The 17,701-nt window shown below is 39.5% G+C and overlaps 1 long non-coding RNA gene across 1 annotated transcript; it reads left to right on the top strand.

Moving 5' to 3' along the window:
- Nucleotides 1-4,903: 4,903 nt before the first annotated feature.
- On the top strand, nucleotides 4,904-17,108 carry LOC109695235 (uncharacterized). Its single transcript, XR_012442132.1, has 3 exons — nucleotides 4,904-5,055; nucleotides 6,623-6,718; nucleotides 16,887-17,108. It is a non-coding gene; the product is annotated as an uncharacterized lncRNA (long non-coding RNA).
- The last annotated feature ends 593 nt before the right edge of the window (nucleotides 17,109-17,701 follow it).

Here is a 17,701-nt window from a genome sequence, read left to right as displayed (position 1 = left end):
AACTGAACTAAACAGAACTTTTTCGAAGGAAGAAGTCCAATGCTTACCATCCCTGGCCATAAAGGAAATACAAATCAAAACCACACTAAGATTCCACCTCACTCCTCTTAGAATAGCTATCATCAAGAACACCACTAACAACAAATGTTGATGAAGATGTGGGGAAAAAGGAACCCTCATACACTGCTGGTGGGAATGCAAGCTAGTACAACCACTTTGGAAAACAATATGGAGATTTCTTTAAAAACTAAACATAGATCTGCCATATGATCCAGCAATACCACTCCTAGGAATATACCCAAATGAATGTGTCTCAGGTTATTCCAAAAGCACCTGCACACCATGTTTATTGCAGCATTATTCACAATAGCCAAGCTATGGAAACAGCCAAATGTCCCACTACCAACAAATGGATTAAGAAAATGTGGTATTTATAAATGATGGAATTTTATTCAGCCACAAAGAAGAATGAAATTTCATCATTTGCAAGTAAATGGATGGAACAGGAGAACATCAGCTTAAGTGAAGTTAGCCAGGCTCAGAAGACCAAAAATTGCATGTTCTCCCTCATATGCAGATTATAGCCCTAAAACAAATGCAGTAATATAATTGGACATAGGCCACACACTAAGGGGAGACCACACATGGGAGGAATTAGGAAAGGGAAGGAAACCTAAAACTTGAATATGGTTGATGTGCCCAATGTAGAGGAGTGAATGTTGTAATCTTAAACTGGCAGAGGCCACTAAGTAGCCAAGAGGTTGGGTAAAGATGAACCAATGTGGGTTGCAATACACGTGTACATGGAAGCAATGCTAGGTATCTCTCTAAGTAGCTAGCCTTATCTCAAACTAGCAAAAACGCTATGTTTTTCTTATTATCACTTATGTCTTCTCTTCAACAAAACTGGAGAACAAGAGGGCTGAACAGACTCTGTCCAGAAGGGGAGGGGAGAGAGGACAGGTGACCCAACCAATGTACACATGTGCAAGTAAATGTAAAAATGATAAAAGAAAACAAAAGATATCTACCCATAAGTAGAATTGCCAGATCACAGGGTATGTGCACCTCAACTCCATTTGACATTGCAACATGATTTTTAACAATATGCACTCACAACTGTGATGTATAAAAGTTTTTTTCTTGTTCTTTTTCTGTTTTGTTTGTCTGTTTGTTTTGATACAGGGTCTTACTATACAGCCTAAGTGGACCTAGAACTTGTGATTGTCCTGCTTCAGCATCCCAAGTGCTGGTATTACAGGTATGTAATGACATGCTTGGCTTTCTTTTTCTTTCTTTTCTTTCTTTCTCTTTCTTCCTTCCTCCCTCCCTCCCTCCCTCCCTACCTTCCTCCCTTCCTCCCTCCCTTCCTTTTCTGCCTTCCTCTTTCTGTATGTCTCTCTCTGTGTGTGTGTGTGTGTGTGTGTGTGTGTGTGTGCACATGTTGTCTCCCTTTTTTTCACATCCTTACCAACACTTAGGATTTCTAGAGTTACCAACCTGATGTGGGTGAAATAGTACCTCACTGTAGTTTTAATTTGCATTTATTACTGAAACTGTACTTTTACTATGCTTTTTGGCTATTTAGCTTCCCTCTAACAATTAATATTGATAACTTTGACAGTTTTTCTACTGCATTACCTGTTTTTTCTGGATCTTTTACTTTCTGGATATTAATACCCAGTAAAATGTATTATAATTATCCCAGTTTGTGGCTTGTATTTTCACTGTTTGTGGAATGTTTTATCTAATGGAGTTTTAAAATATTTTAATGTAAACTTATCATGCTATTGTCTGCAAAAAACTGAAACTAGATCCATGTATATCACCCTATACCAATATTAACTCAAAATGGATCAAGGTTCTTAATATCAGACCACAAACTCTAAAGTTGATACAGGAAAGAGTAGGAAATACTCTGGAGTTAGTAGGTATAGGTAAGAACTTTCTCAATGGAACCCCAGCAGCACAGCGACTAAGAGATAGCATAGAAGAAATGGGACCTCATAAAACTAAAAGCTTCTGTTCATCAAAAGAAATGGTCTCTAAACTGAAAAGAACACCCACAGAGTGGGAGAAAATATTTGCCAGCTATATATCAGACAAAGGACTGATAACCAGAATATATAGGAAACTTAAAAAACTAAATTCTCCCAAAACTAATGAACCAATAAAGAAATGGGCAAGTGAACTAAACAAACTTTCTCAAAAGAAGAAATTCAAATGGCCAAAGAACACATGAAAAAATGCTCACCATCTCTAGCAATAAAGGAAATGCAAATTAAAAGCACACTAAGATTCCACCTCACCCCTGTTAGAATAGCCATCATTAACAACCCCACCAACAACAGGTGTTGGCCAGGATGTGGGGAAAAAGGAACCCTCTTACACTGCTGATGGGAATGTAAACTAGTACAACCACTCTGGAAAAAAATTTGGAGGCTACTTAAAAAGCTAAACATTGATCTACCATTTGATCCAGCAATACCACTCTTGGGGATATACCCAAAAGACTGTGACACAGGTTACTCCAGAGGCACCTGCACACCCATGTTTATTGTGGCACTATTCACAATAGCCAAGTTATGGAAATAGCCAAGATGCCCCACCACTGACGAATGGATTAGGAAACTGTGGTATCTATACACAATGGAATTTTATGCAGCCATGAAGAAGAATGAAATGTTATCATTCCCTGGTAAATGGATGGAATTGGAGAACATCATTCTGAGTGAGGTTAGCCTGGCCCAAAAGACCAAAAATCGTATGTTCTCCCTCATATGTGGACATTAGATCAAGGGCAAACACAACAAGGGGATTGGACTTTGAGCATATGATAAAAGCGAGAGCACACAAGGGAGGGGTGAAGATAGGTAAGACACCTAAAAAATTAGCTAGCATTTGTTGCCCTTAACGCAGAGAAACTAAAGCAGATACCTTAAAAGCAACTGAGGTCAATAGGAAAAGGGGACCAGGACTAGAGAAAAGGTCAGATCAAAAAGAATTAACCTAGAAGGTAACACACACACACACACACACACACAGGAAATTAATGTGAGTCAACTCCCTGTATAGCTATCCTTATCTCAACTAGCAAAAACCCTTGTTCCTTCCTATTATTGCTTATACTCTCTCTTCAACAAAATTAGAGATAAGGGCAAAATAGTTTCTGCCGGGTATCGAGGGTGTGGGGGGGAGAGGGAGGGGGCGGAGTGGGTGGTAAGGGAGGGGTTGGGGGCATGGGGAAGAAAGGACCCAAGTGTTGTATGCACATATGAATAATAAAACAATAAAAAAAACTTATCATGCTATTATTTACACTTTCATTGTTTTATTTATGAAAACTTAAAAATGCAAAAAAGATATTCTCCCATTCTTTCTTAACTTTTTAACGCCCTCCCCCCTCATATAACTCAGGACTTTAATCCACGTGAGATGTATTATTGCTGTAGTATGAAGTGGGAAATCAAAATTCTTTTCCCCTGGGCATAGCCAGCTGTCCTATCACCATTTATCTAATGTTCTCTACTTCCTGCTGACATGTAAGCCAACTCTGTTCTGGAGTTCTTTTTCAAAAATTTATTTGGAATGATAATCCTATGAATTGTGCTGTATCATAAACCAGAGATGGTTTTGATTTTAACAGGATTCTGAAAATTTGTAGATATAAGGTACTAATATTTGTATTCCCTTTAAAGAATGTGAATTACTTGTGGATAACATTTATGTTTAAATATCTTTGCACCTGTATTTTACCTCTGAATATATATCTCTTTAGCATCAGGGCTTCATTTTATTTTTGTTTACCTAGGAAAGTGGCATTTAACTTGTTTAGTATTATATTCTTTTATTTTAAATGTTCTCTGTATTATTTTAGTAATGCTTTATAATGGGTATGGTTAAATTTCATTAAATGTGAACTGTTTAAAATAAAATTGCAAGGAAACTCCCTGTGTAGCTCTCTGAAACAAACAAAAATGTCATTTTGTTTTCTTTTAGAAAATTGGAAGGGCCAAACAAGTCCTATCTTGGGGGGTTGATATCAGTGGGAGGGGGGAGGAGGTAGGGGAAGGGTGTGGGAGGGTGAATATGGTGCAAATACTGTGTATATGTGTATGTAAATGGAAATATGAGACCTGTTGAAACTATTCCAGGAATGGGGGGAGGAGGGGGAATAAAGGAGAATAATGGAGGGGGTGAACTCAAATATGATACATTTGATACATTGTAAGAACTTTTATAAATGCCACAATGTATCTCCACCCAGCACCACAATTAAAAAAAATAACAAAAAAATCTTTTCCAGCTTTGTCTCTTTAATCTTCTACATGAAATTTGGAGTCAGGTTGTTAAATTCCATAAAATGCCAGTTGGGACTATGATTGGAATTACAGCAATTCATAGATTCATTACACATTCATAGGAGAGCTGACAGACTGACACAGCAACTTGCCATCCTTCAGTGTCTCATCTTTTCTCCAGTGCATCTTTTATGTGGTGTTTTGTAATTTTGCCCAATAGGTCTTGCATATGCTTCATTAGGTTTTTCCTTTCATACCTTGAACATTCATCCTCAATGCTGAATTCTCCTGTTTGTTTGCATTGTTTATCTACACACATTCTCCTATATTTTCTGTGCAAATATTTCTCTAGTCTATAAATACAGTCAATTTTCTTTCCTTCTTTCTTCTGCTTCCTCCTCCTCCTTCTCCTCCTCCTCCTCCTCCTTCTTCTTCCTCCTTCTCCTTTTCCTTCTCCTTCTTCTTCTAGTATTGCTCTGGCTAGAACTTCTAATGCAATGTTTAAGAGAAGTCTTGACTTGCTCCTGATGCCGAAGAGCACATTCTAATGTTTTCCATGGAGTATTGTATTTTCTGTAGGTTTTTGGTAGTTAAATGTGGAAGAGACTGCTGGGTCCTCTTCTACATTGGTTCTTTCTCTTTTCTTCAGCAGAATCTCTCTCTGGCCTCTGGAAACACCTGTCAACTAAAATGCTTTCATATGCCAAGCTCCTTCATCTAAGTGAGGGCACATACTTGGTTCTTGCCATGGGATGTAAGTAGAAGTCACATATGCAAATTCTAGTAATATCTCTTAAAGTGAAAGCATAACCACTTTCCCCTTTTTTTTCTTCCTGCCACCCAAATGCATATGTAAGGACTGAAGTTAAAGAAATTGTGTTGTACTTGAGGTAATCATAGGAATAAAGATCATACAGAACAATAAAATGATAGAAGGATCTTAGCTATGGACCACTAGTGTTTTACTTGAGAGAAAAATAAAAGTCTACAGAGGTTAGAGTCTTCTGCCACTCACAGCCCAGCCCAATTCTGTAGCACTTTTCATCACTCTGCCAGCCGTTACTATTTCTTTAATGTGAATTACTCTTTTATCTTTTTGTCATTATATAATGATCCTCTTTACTCCTTATATTTTTGTCTTAAATTTTAATAAATCAATGATAATACTGTTAAATGTTGCTAGTGCATTTTATTTGTCTATTTACATAATTACCTCTTTGTAACATCTGTGTTTTAGGTGTGCTTCTTATAAGCAATACATGGCTGAACTTTTAAAAATGCTGAGTATCTCAGTTTGGCACAGTAGTACATTGTCAGTAGGCAATGGGGAGGCTGAGGAAGGAAAATTTCTTGAGCCCAGGGGGTTAAGGCCAGCTTGAGCAGCATAGCAAGACCATATCCTTTTTTGGCAAGTTCAATGTAGTATCTTTACATGTAATTCAGTTACTGAAATATGATTTAAGTTGTGTTTTTTACTTATCAATCTTTGACTTTGATTCTTTTTTCTTCTTTACTTTCTATTAGGCTGATCTGTTTTTTTGTTTTGTTTTGTTTTGTTTTTTTTAATTCTCCCCTGTCTTCTCTACTGGAAGTTAGAGGTTAGGAGTAAAATTTAGAGACCTTAGTGAAAAATTAAAGCCCCAGGCTTCCCTACTACTTTCACAAAGTGGATGTTTGGACTTTTCTACTTCTTTTTCATCCAGGGGTAGCTCTTCAAGAGCTTTCCTTCAAGGATGTTTCTTGGGCCCCCAGAACCTGGTCTCAGGGAGCTCAGAGAATTTACTTGTTCAGCTTTGGACCTTAATCATAGAAGGTGGCCAGGGGACTGGTTGGGCTCTGGGTCAGCCCCCACCTGCCCAAAGCCAAGGTCAGTATGAGAGACAATGGCACCAGAAGAAAGCCCCGAACAATAACCATTTACACTGATCATCAAATGAATGAGGGGTCAACTCAGACTGAACCCACAGTTATTTTGTTTTCTGTCTTTATTCTAAAACCTTTTTTTCTTCCTTTTGCACTCAACTCTTTCTTTAAAAGTTATTTTTGTTGCATTCTACCAGCACTTGTATGTGTAGGTTCCAATCTGCTCTGCTCTACAAAACCGTGGGAGTTAATTTACATATTTTACAGAATGTTTACAACTTCGAAGTCTCACCTTCCACCTCAGCTCTTCTGTTTTTGTCTGGCTTCCTCAGTTTCTGTTCAGCATCTTTACAAGCAGATTCTCTTTCTCTGTCTTGCTCCTCTGCACTGATGATTCATTTTGAAGTCCTAAGTATCTATGTAATCTTAGCCTCACTTCAAATTCTCCTTTCTCTCAGATTGAGGCAGGTCAGACCTCTCCTGCACACCAGCTCTTGGACACCGTGCGCAGCTCACTTCCATGTAAGAAAGGAGGACGTCATTCTCTGTGCTGGGTATGTTGTCTTTTTCCTGTACTCCAAAAGTTTCCCAAATGATGCCTGTGACAAATTTCAGCTTTCCAGCTGGACCCATCCCTAGCTATGATGGAAACATATGCAACTGGAAGCAGCTGACATGCCCAGACTTTCCAGCAGTGCGCTTTCCAATACATGGGGCCCTTATTTCCTGCCACTTCTTTCTGGCTGGGCAGCTCCCTTTAGCCACAGGCATTCCCTGAGTAGCTGTCTGAATTAACATCTGAGCTTGGCCAGCACTAGTGCAGCTGTGGGCTCTGGCATTGCTGCTCATTAGCAAATTCCCCAGTAAGCCTGCAGAGCTGCCTTGATTTCTCTTTTGGGCGTGATTATCTTAGAACGAGGCCAGCTTCATAGGTGAGACCTATGCAGCCACACTGGGCCGCTCACTCAGAAAACACAGGCCTTGGGTTAATGTTCCGATGTTGCTGATTTGAAATCTTAAATAATTCTTAAATAAAAGTGTGCTGGGCTCCCCAACTTATGTAGCCTCCTCTTACTCAATGTTGAGAACAACACTGGCACTTGGGGAAGTGGGTGGGGCTTGTTGACTAACCCAGTCTTTGGAGTCCAGAGCAAGAATCATTACAAGTAATTGTTTCAAAATATATTTTCAGATGTAGTGCCATATTCTTACAGGAAGCTTCCCAGACAAATAAAGTGCTTCAGGAGAGGGAGAAGGATAGATACCCTCTGGAATAGCTGTCCCTTGTAACTTCTTTTTGGTGGTACTGAGGCTTGAACTCAGGGCCTCATGCTTGCTAAGCTTGCTAGCCAGGTGCTCTACAACTTAGCCACTCTGCCAGTACGTACCTTTAACTTTCCATGATTATGTTAATGCTGTAAATCTTTTCTGCCCAATATAGTGGCCAATAAAGACACATATGGCTACTGAAAACTTGAATTGTGATCAGAATGACTGAGGGCCTGAATTTTTAAATTTTATTTAATTATTTAAAATTTAAAGTTAACTAGTCACCTGAAAGTAGCGGCTGCCAGATTGGACAATGTAGCTCTAGAACAACAAAATAAATTCTGACCTTTATGCTTTGATTATATTTTGCAATGATTCTACAGACTGAGACATTGTGCAGAAGGATTTCCTAAGCTTAGATTTATCAAGAACAAAGATGGAGGGTACTCAAGTCATAGTGTTCTTTCTAGGTGCAAAGAAGATATCCTTCCTACCTATGAAAGCTAGGTCAGGAGACTCATTGCTCGGCCAACATAAAGATAATGCATGAATGAATGAATTGCCTAAAGACTGCCCCACCCAATTCCAAAGGATTATGGAAGAAATAAGAAAGACAAAGAGGCAAGAAGGCCAGAGGACAGATTCTTGGCAAGGAGTGGTGATGAGGAGGTGGTAGTAGGAGGAGGATTGACAGATGAGCTTGAGCCATCACTCCTGGGCCCACATGACTAGGTGTTATACAGATGATCCAGCAAGTCCTGTGTGTTCTGATAAGACACAAAGTTTTTGAGAGCACAGAGGTACCTCAGAGGCCTCTGGTCATAACAAAGAAGAAGCTGAGTAGAGGAACTTTGAGCTGACCAGAACCACAAATTCCAGAAATAATTACCTAAAAGTTCAGACTGGAAAAACAGCATTTTAGTGGTCACCAGTCCAGGAAATAAGAAAATCACTGAGGATCCAGGTAATCCCACCTCCACTGCAGGAGTTATCCAAACTCTTATAGAACCCATTACACATAGATACTAACTTGGAGGAGAACAAGGTGACAGAGAGAGAATGTAAATGCTTATTATTTTACCAAAGAAAGCTAAAGAGAATTCACTTGAAGAGGTCATCTGAATTACTGAATGGAACTAAGATTAACTGAATGGAATACAGGTTAGGGTTCTTTTTTCCAATTCCCTCTTCGTGAACAGATAAATGGAAAAATAAAGAAGCTATGATTTCCTTGGATATCTGAATACAGAGTAAGTGAATTTGTGACTCCACTGTAAATGTGTTAGTTGTCCTTAGAAAGCAGATATGGACAGCAATTCTATTCACAAGTTTTCACAGATTTGGAGTACTTGGGGAGAAGGAACAGATACTAACCTGCTGAGCTGAGTCTGAGAGCCAGTTACACCAGAATCATAGCAGAATTAGCCACTTAACTCATAGACTCCCTTTGTTTATGGACACTAACAACTTTACATGGAATTTATATCCTGGTCTCCTATTTGGACATGGAAGAGGTTATAGATACCACAGCCTACCAGTCCAAGTGTTTTGAGATCAATGGGAGAGGAATAATCTGACAGAGTATGGTGTCATTTAGCTTATGCATTGCCATAGTCATCTTCTCATGCTTAGTGAATCATATCCGGGATCAAGGAGGCAAGATATACTTGGACAAAGTCCTAATGTATTTATCTGGACCTAACATCCCATTGTAGTGTCTATACAGCCCTCTGTGGGCTACACTACCACCTGCAGGCCAGTCCTAAAAAGTACATGTCCAAGACGATGGAGGAATTCCTAGACTGAACTCTGTTAAGCTAAGACAGTGCATTGTGCTTCAAGTACTCAGATTCCTGAAGTAGGAGCTCACGTGATCCATTACACATGTCTTACCATAGCTTTTATAAAAAACTGACATTCTCAAAAGAGAACGAAGTTTTTCTCGGCTCTCAGATGCAAATTCAGCCTTCTAACAAAGCCTCGCTTAATTCCTCCAATCTTACCCTTATCTACCTGACCCACCCCAGTGCACGTCTCCAACCGTTGATGTGGGAAACATTAGACCCCAGGAGGTCCTATCTTGATGATTTCACATATGGGTTTCCTTTTGTACAAAACTGACTAGTGGAAAATTCAATTTCTCACCTTCCTAATGATCAGGAATCATTTGTCACAGAGGAAGGAGTAGCTAAATTAGATATAGAAACTCAGTTTGTACCAGCCACCTTCTTTAGGCACTTTGGACTTACCATTCATACTTAGTCCTGGAAGTCATAGAACCATAAGGGAAGACTACAGCCCATTGCTGGAAATCAATCATCTGCTGGGAATTCCGAGGATATTCAGTTGTGATCATCACTAACAGAGGTAACCAGGTCAGGCAGTAGCTCACACAGTTGGACTCTTGTGCTTTCTAGGTGTAAAAGGAATAAATAAGCCTTAAGTTTATGTGCTGAACTACTGGAAAAATGATAATGTCAATAACTGTAGTGGAGAAAACAGTGGGAAAAATAGTTTGGGAGATAAGATCAAACTATTCTGAAAGTGTTCAATTTGAAATGCTTATTAGATGTCTAATGGAAATGTCAAGTAGGTGGAAGGATCTGCTAAGTCTGGAGCTCAAGAAAATGTCAGGATTGGAGAACATAGATCTAGGTGTTATTGACAGAGAGACAGGAGTTAAAGCCATTGGACTGGCTAAGATCTCCTATAAAGTGAGTGTATTTAAAGAACAGAAGAAGTTTAAACAATTTCTAGAATTAGAAATAAAAAGGAGCCAGAAGACTGCAAAGAAAGCAATGAAGGATGTAGAAGGAAAACTAAGACAGTGTGTGTATAAACCCAGAATCCAGTGCCTGACTGAGACTACTGAGAGGTCAAGAAAGAGAAAGACTACGAATCATTTAGAGGATTTGGAGATACAGAGCTCACTGGTGATCTTCAGAAGAATGGCTTCAGTGCAGTTACAGGTAACAATACATGGTTGGAGAAGATGCACCAAAACTACGAAGTGAAGGGGTGGGAGGTATGGCTCAAGAGGTAGGGCATGTGCTTGCAAGTGCGAGCACCTGAGTTCAAACTCCAGTCCCACCAAAAAACCAAAAATAAAATCTATGAAGTGAAGAAGAGACAGTGAGTATTGACAAGTCATTTTAGAAATGATGATGTAAAGAGACCTAAATAACAAGAGGGGTTAGATAGAGGAGTCCACAGATTCTAGGGATGGCATATTTATTTTAAGATGGCTGTCTATCTATCTATCTAGCTATCTACCTACCTATCTATCTATTGTGTGTATAAATGTAAAGGAGAAAGAGCAAGATTGGCTACTTGGTCAGTAGAGGTTCTTTCTCTCTTTTTGAACACTAGAAACCTTACATGGGGAGAACATTTTTAGTGTATCTTGAAAGGAATTTTTCAATCTACCTATCATCTATCTATCTATCTATCTATCCATCATCTCCATCTATGGAGAGAACATGTTTATATGCTGATGGAATGATTGAATAGAAAGGGGATATGTAAGGCTGGGCGCCGGTAGCTCATGTCTGTAATCCTAGCTACTCAGGAGGCAGAAATCAGGAGAATTATGGTTCAAAGTCAACCTGGGAAAATAATTTGCAAGAACCTATCTTGAAAATACCCAACACAAAAAAAGGGCTGGTGGAATGGCTCAAGTGGTAGAGCACCTGCTTAGCAAGCATGAGGCCCTGAGTTCAAACCCCAGTACCGCCAAGAAAAGGGTGGGATATGTAGAGATGCTGGAGAGAATGGGTAATGAAAAATATTTCAATAAGTGAGAGAAGAGCCAGGGCTTAAGTTGTAAGGTATAAGAGAACTTAAACTCAGTTTTTTCATCATATAGGAAGAAAAGGAAAAAAAACCCTCATAAATATGATGATAAGAAATGCCATAGCTGTCATCTAGTTGCTTCTACTTTGCGATACTGAGGTTTGAACTCAGGGCCTACACCTTGAACCACTCCACCAGCCCTGTTTTGTGATATATATATATATATATTTTTGAGATAGGGTCTTATGGACTATTTGCCTAGGCTGGCTTTGAACCACGATCCTTCTGATCTCTGCCACCTGAGTAGCTAGGTTTACAGAAGTGAGCCACTGGTGCCCAACTACTCCTACTTTCTTAATAAAAGTAGACTTGAGAACTATTTCCACTAACACTTGTTCACCTGGTTCACTGAGACCTTTTTGAAGGCTCAGAATCCAATGATTTGCCTGGATAACTGAGTCAGACGAGCCCAGGAATATGACGAAAGCTTGTGGATTCTTGGCAGTGCTACAGCTAGTTCTTGTACTTGTCCATCAGGAAGAATACCAGCTAGACAAATGAATGTATGAAATTCTCTCACCTCAACTGAGAACCCATCAAACCATGTTAAATGTTAAGGCTTTGCAGCAGCTAAACTGGACAAGACAGTCCAAGGGAGTAAGAAGTAGAAGTATCGGGCCTGGTTAGGCCTCTGCCCAATCAGGCTATGGCACCCTATTAAAAAAACCAAGAAAACTACCTTCACATTTTTCAGCTTCTACCTCTATGCTATATTTCTATCCTGCTTGTCATCACTTGGGGTTCCTAATCATATTTGGACCTCCTTCTTTTTCTTCTTCTCTCCTCCTCCTTCTTCCTTTCTTCTCCTTCCCCTAGCACTAAGTGGTTTTTATTTTTCAGCTTCCTCCTTAAGATGCTTCCTCTTGATTCTCCACCTCTTTAGCTCCAAAGAGCCTCAGATATGTCCTAGGCTTCCACTACCACTACCACTACCACATCCCCTCCCAAGGAGGCAGGGCCTTACACAAATAGAGGAATATGTAAAATGAACTTAAAAAAGATAAAATAATGTAACCATAAAGAGTTATTGATTAATCAAAGCAGCAGTAATAGGGCTTCTGAACAAGGCTTTGCCATCTAACCCCATTCATTTCTCCATGTTGTTCCTTAAGGAACAACACATCCCTTAGGAAAATGAATGACAGTGCAGATGAGGTAGGATTTAAAGAAGAGGATAGAGAAGGTTGCATCCCCAAGGAAGACCACACACACACACACACACACACACACACACACTTTGGTTACTATACATAGTAACTACATTTATTGTTGCTTACAAATAAACAAATAAAAAAATTAAATGTGTGTCTCCTTTCCTGGTAAGAATTTTATAGTAAAACATTAAGGGATATATTAATATAAAATGAAAACATACATAATTGTGCATGAATATTTTAATTTTATAAATAAGCTTTTCTATGGCTGGCACTGTATTTGAACCAGAATATCTAAGTAAAGGTACTATTAACCAAATATTGGTCAGGTTGAGTACTTATTTACCAACAAAATATGTGACTAAATGAATGAGGCCTTTTTGTTTTGTTTTTAAACACAATCCTTATAGTCACAGCTGGACATCTAGTTCACCTTGTGTTCTCACTCCAAATACCGTTGGAATTACCTTGTTTTACAAATAGGGTGATGGATCATCGAGATCTGCCCAGGACTAGGGGGTTTCCTAGGACATGGAAGTGTAAAACCATGACAGTTTTAGGCATACCTTTTTGGTTTACCTGAAATTGAAATAAATTTCCATTCCTAAAGCTGTGAGAGTGCCAGGCAAAATGGGTTGATGATGGTCACCCTATTTATACACCACACATTAGCTCTTTGCTTTAAGGCATGACAATATTATTCAGCTTGATTCTCTCCTAAATACTTGTCCCTAAATGTCTTTTCTCTATTTCAAAGACCAACTTTATCCACACTCCCCTCCCAAACAAATGTGTAGCAGTATTCAAAATAGTCTGAGTATGGAAGACAATTTTACAAGCTTTCATCCCTCCCTCCCTCCCTCCTTCATTCTTTGTTGCTTTCTTTTTTCCTTCCTCTTTTCTATTTTTACCTTTTCAGATCCTCTAAATCCTCTTCTCGATGAGGCCTTTACCTTTCCTGTCTGGTCTTTGGCTTGCCTGGCCCAGTTTTATCAAGACTCCTAAGTAAACCTGTTGAGAAGATTTGATACTTGATCACCCTTTATATATGGTTAAATTTCCATCCCTTTTCCTTTGTTACTTGAAAACCTTGCCTTGCCTTCAGCAAAAACCCCTTTACCCTTGATATCTCCTCTTGGTCACTCTACTTATTGGTTACAAATCCTTACTTGTCCTTGTATTGAGAATAGAACCTGACCATTATATTACACCTCTATTGCAATAATCTTGGATCAAGCCTTCTTTACTATTTTAACAAGTGTCAGGATAATTTTTCCTATAACAGACACATAGGAAAATGGGGTTTCTTTTTTTGTTTTTCTTTTGGTTTTTTGTTTTTGGTGCTGGGGATCAAACCTAGGGCCTCACATGAGCTAGGCAAGCACTCTACCATTGAGCTACATCCAGCCCCAAATGGGCTTTCTTAATTAATAAACAAGTTACAAGAGATGTTAGAATCAACATCTCCTCTTTGAAGGTCACTTTGCCCTGTGTCCCACCCAGTTTTGGAATTCCTCAAACCTCAACTTGTAACACAGTACAGTATCCTTTCCTTTTACTTTTGGCTGTTTAATGCATTTCATGGTAATCACTAATTCATCACATGGAACTGAGTAAGAACCATTTAATATGATTATCTTCCCCATTAAAGCTGTCATCATAATTAGAGCTGCAGTGAACTGTTTGCCAGGAATTATAACTTCTGCCAAGAAAAACTTGGGTGTCATTTTAGAAAAATTCTTAGGTGGGGGAGGAGGAGATCAGAACCATCTGTGTGGGGATCCAAAGCTAAATAACAATCAGTAAAGCCCCTTTTCCCTGCTGCTTGCCAAACTGTGGCCAGCCATCCAACTGGACCTTGCCAAAGAAGTTCGAATGAATCGTCTTTCAAGGTAGTCCAAAGAGCACATCCTCTCTGGGGAAGAAAGCCTTTGGAAAAGGCAGCAGCAAATAAAAACTAGGCCTTCATGCATAAGGCTTTTTAAAAAGTTGTTCCAAATGGTTTTGTTTGCCACCCCACTGTTTCCAGGGCAACTACCTAAGCCAGGACAGAAGTAGAAGGAGGCATGAGGCTAGAATGGGACCACCCACTGCAATTCTCATTTTATCCTGATGGCAAGAACCTTTATATCGACTCAAAGTGTTTGTCAGGCTTCTTGCTGTGAATCACTGGAATAACACTTTGCCCTGATGGAAGTGTGTCACAGGCTGCTGCTCCCTCATCCCCTCATACCGAGGTGTTTTTAAATGGAACCAAATATCCCAAGGGGAGTTTTCTCTGCACTACAAGCATTGCTTTGTCACACAGTTTTAGATTACACACTGTAAATTATGGATAAAAAACACACTATGCTAATTTCTTCCAGTGTGTCTTTCAGTTATTTTTAGGAAGAGTATCTTTGGAATTCGTCTTCTCAGGTAAATGTTTAAAATGAAGAGAATAATAAACCAAGACTGAAGGATGGTTGAGACGCAGACTGCAGCTGCATCACAGCCTGACATTTTAGAATAAGTATAACTTGTATCCAACATGGATTTAGCTGCCATTAGTGGAAGAAGCCCTGGACTGGACATCCTTAGACTTGGAGGTACCTTCTGGTTCTGCAGCTATTTTGGATATGTGACTTTGGAGCAATTCGTTTCATGTTCCTCTGAAGTTTCCTCACCTACGAAATGCAGGTGTTCAGCAAGATTTCTAAGGTGACTTCCACTTCTTGCATTCCATAGTACTCTGGGTTAAACTAAGTAAAATGTCCTCAGATCACTTGAGCAGATCATGGTGACTATCTTTAAAAGGAATGAATTCAATCTGTGAGGATTAAAAAAAAAATCAACTTATAGTCTTCACGATAGCTTGTTATGCTGGGCAGTTTTTTGTTTGTTTTCCCTGGAATGCTACTTCTCAGATCTATTCTCCATCTTTGTCCACCTTGGAAGGCTGTCCTGGAAGGACTACAATACAGCTTCTTTTCCTCTGGCTTCCAGCTAATGTGCAGGAGATTGAAAGGAGGGCAGACTGGGAGGTATCTCCCTGTTGGCTCTCTGCCTGTGAGTTGCATTTCTCAACCATGGGTCACAGCCCCTGGAAGGCACCCTCTACACCTGGCTGTTTCCAGGTTTCCCTCCACTTGCTGCTTCAGGTTTAGGGCCATTATACAATCCTTGTGGTCCTCTATGCCCTGTCCATTCTTTAAAAAATAATCTTTATTTAAGTCTTCCCAAATCTTCCAGTGTGGATGAGGCATCTGTGTCCTGTCAGTATCTTGACTGATACCCTCAACTTCTTGAGATAACAAGTGTACAAAGGCTGAAAAGGCCATGGTACTTACTACTAGACTGTCTAAATTCACCCTGAACGTATACTTCTCTTCCCCTGCCCCTCTTAAGTGTAACCATGAGAAAAGTTGAGAATCTCTGAATACTGCTGCTTGGTTACGTAGTCCTTGACCTCTATACATGCTGCTTTATCTTTTTATTTGTTTAAAATTTTTATTATTATTGTGCTGGGGATTACATTGTGACATTCGTAGAAGTTCTTACAAGATATCATAGTTGAATTTACCCCCTCTGTCACTCTATTTATCCCCCTCTCACCATTCCTGGAATAGCTTCAATGGGTCTCATTTTTCCATTTACATAAATGTGTACACAATATTGGCACCATGTTCACCCTCCCCTACATTCTTCCTACATCCTCTCCCTCCCACTGGTATCAGACCCACAAGCAATACTTGTTCTGCCCTGCTGCTCTCCTGTGCATGCTGTTTTACATGGGATTGAGAGGCAGGTGATAGAAGCCACTCTAGAAGCATAAGGTAAAGGACTGGGTACAGAGAATCAGATGCTCACAGTTAGAAGAGAGATTGTTGGACTCAGAGCTAGTCCTTCAGCAATGCTTCCAGTACAGCACCAACTGTCTAGAGAATGTCTCTGCAATGATCAAGAAGCTAGGGAATTAAGAAGTTGCTGTGCCACCTGCCAACTCCAAGCTCACACTGCATTGCTACAATGCAGAAATCAGAGAGCTTTGGCTTCCATTGTTGGCTCCAAACTAAACTGGACCTGATTTGTGCTATCAGAATGAAGCCTCAGTGCTGCTTCCTCTCTACTTGAATCAGTTTCTTTTTTTCTTTTTCTTTTTTGGTGGGACTGGAGTTTGAACTCAGGGCTTTTTTCACTTACAAAGCAGGTGCTTCATCAATTGAGCCACACCTCCAGTTCATTTTGCTCTGGTTATTCTGGAGATGGGGTCTTGCAAAGTATTTTCCTGGGCTGGTCTTTATATTCCCAATCTTATCCTCCCAAGTTAGGATTACAGGCATGAGCCACTGGCACCAGGCTTAAGTCAGTTCTGTGTTCAATTTGCACACAAGTGCATCTAATTGGTAAGCTTAAATCATGTTCCAACTTGCAAGTGAGTCTGAAATGTCACTTTTAAACTTCCTAGATTCTGCATGGGAAGGCACACTAGAAGTTTGGAATGAATTCTGAAAAGTCAATCTGCTCTATCTGCCACAAGACTTCTTCTGAAAGCATGCTTCAAATGACATACTACAAAAGCATGGATTGTGGAGCTTAAACAAAAAGATTAGAATCCAAGTCTCTGCTCCAGGGTTTATTAGCTGTATGAGCTTATTAATATTAGTTATAATTATTAATATTAAAAGCAGGGTGCACTAAATGTTTGTGGACCTATTTTTCATCTGCACAATGGTACTGTGGTTTGGTTTGGATGAAGAGTCCTCTGATGGCCCCAATGTAAAAGGTTGGCCCAAGAGTGGTGCTATTAGGAGGTAATGGAACTTTAGGAGGTGGGGCCTTGTAGAAGGTCCTTAGGTCATTGAAGACATGCCCTTGAAAAGGGTCATGGGACCCTGGTCCTGTCCTCTTGCTCTGTATCTTGGCTTGTGATGTGGGCAATTTACTCCACCCTGTGCCAGTCTCACTAGAGGCCCAAACTGTTGGGCTACCTGATTTTGGGTTTAAACCTTCAAATTGTGAGTGAAATCAACTTTTTCTCTTTATAAGTTGATTTCCTTAGCTATTTCTTTTGTAGTAATGCAAAGATGACTAATACAAATATAATGAATATGTCTACCTCGAGAACTGGCATTCATTCATGCATTCATTTATATATTAACATATCAAATATTTACTCATTGTTACATTAATACTAGAAGTTTTAGTTTAAAGTAACGGAAACCTAAGTGGTTGGATAAGCCAAAAATAAATTTATTAAACAGTATTTGGTAGGTCCCAGTA

This window comes from Castor canadensis, chromosome 2 (genome assembly GCF_047511655.1).
Source record: "Castor canadensis chromosome 2, mCasCan1.hap1v2, whole genome shotgun sequence".
Lineage (NCBI taxonomy): Eukaryota > Metazoa > Chordata > Mammalia > Rodentia > Castoridae > Castor > Castor canadensis.
This window is presented reverse-complemented; position numbering and strand designations above follow the sequence as displayed.